Here is a 2038-nt window from a genome sequence, read left to right on the forward strand (position 1 = left end):
TGGGGGGGACATGTGCTCCCCCTGAGATTGGCCCTCACCAGCCGGGGAGAAGGAAGTGCCAGTCAGTGCCCCCCCTGAGAAGCTCTGGCAGCACTTCTGGCTTTGCTGCTAGCGCTTCTGGGGTCAGCAGTTGGCCACTGGGGGACTCCCCCCCAGTCAGTGATTGGCTGCTGGGGGACCCTCCCGCTGGTTGGCAATCAGCCACTGGTGTGCCCCAGAATCAGGAGGCACCAGTCTCCCATGCACACTGCTGCCATTTTCTCAGCTCTGACACACATTTGGTCACTTATACAACTGCACTCAGCACAGCGCAGCTCACCTCAGCTCACACGCGGAGCAGACCTCTGGCACATTGTGGGACAGAAAAGTATGTGTATAAATGCCCCAGGATAATTAGTTCCTGCACCCTCAGAAAGGTTATTTTAAAATACAGCCAGATCTCCTGGACTTCTTTTCCCCTCAGATTCACCTCCCAGGGTATCCTGCCCATAAGTTCACTGAGGCAGTCAAAATTCCCCAGGGAGGGCAGGCAAGACTATGCTTTGATAGACAGATGATGGCTTTTGTTAATGAAATTCAAGGTTAATTGGCACTGTCCAAGTCTCAGCAGGGGAAATGTGTCTGTGACAGACTATGGCATTGTTTGTAATATTTCTGGGTTGAATGTTATCATGACAGTGTTGCATATCTTAGTTTTCCTGATACACAAGGAACACATGGGTTAATGGCATTTCAAAGAGACCTGCAATGTTGGCCTAAGTGCTCTTTTAGAGAAAAATGGGCCATGAAGCAAAAATGCAACAATTTACCTATGTTAACACACCAAGTGAAATCCACTCCCTGTATCTGAAAAGACTCGCATATTCTTTTGATTTCAAGAATCACTTTAGAGAAGTGCTATGCAACAAAGCTTTATTCAAGTGGGGGACTCCCTGACAGAGGCCAGACAGAAGAGAAAGGCAGAAGGAGAAGGAGAAGACACAGAGATGTTGAATACAGAAAAGCAAGGGTGTTGTTCATGACAGAGACTGCCTGGAGTATGGGGCTATAAGAGGCTATAAATGGTTGGGGTTCCAAACAAGTGTTCCCCATGTCAATCTGTGACAGTGACCACATCTAAAGAATTATCTAGAATCCCAGCTTAATCCACCTGAGATACTTGCATCCTCTGCTAACTTCCTTTTTCTTCACATAGGTGTATTTCTAGGACCAATTACACTGTATAGAACCAGAACAAGAGGAAGAGATGGCTATCCAGCCATACAGAGTATACCTTTAGTGTCTATCTGTCACTATTAATGTTGTCTAATGATTACACTCAATAGGAAACTGGGAAGGTTTTTTTTTGTTTTTTTGTTTTGTTTTTAATATACACACACAACAAATACAGGCATACACATATCCATGTTTATGGGTTTTTTTTTTCTATTCTCTAAGTCAGGGGTTGTCAAACAGGGGTATGTGTACCCCTGGGGGTACTTTGAAAGATCTCAGGTGGTATGAGGGCAGGAATGGAGCATTGCCACACCGTGCCACTGTCTCACAGGAGCAGGGCCGGGGTGGGGCAAGAGCAGGGCCACACAGATGTCACACTGCCACCACTCCGCCGCTCACTCTGCTGCTCATCACATCACTGCTTGGCATCTGGCTGCTGCTCACCACCCCTCACCCCACTTGGCGTCCGGATGCTCACCACACCTCCCCCCGCCAGGGGTTACACTTACTAAAAAGGGGGCCGCCAGGGTTACACTTATTAAAAAAGGCTGAAAACCCCTGTTTTAAGTAGTTAGGCTTGCAATATGATAAAGGATGATCCCTTTTCACCACCTTAATGTAAAACATATATATAAGAATGAAATACATATATATATATATATATATATATATATATATATATGGTGAATAGATGTCAAAGGTCTGGATAACTCAGTTTTTTGCACCAGATTTTTAATCAAATATTATGGAGATAAGTGTTAATTGGAAAAAAAAAGGAGAAAAAATAAGTAATTAAGAGGTAAGTTAGTTAATGTGTTATATT

Source organism: Alligator sinensis, unplaced genomic scaffold (genome assembly GCF_000455745.1).
Source record: "Alligator sinensis unplaced genomic scaffold, ASM45574v1 scaffold706_1, whole genome shotgun sequence".
In the NCBI taxonomy this organism is placed as follows: Eukaryota; Metazoa; Chordata; order Crocodylia; family Alligatoridae; genus Alligator; species Alligator sinensis.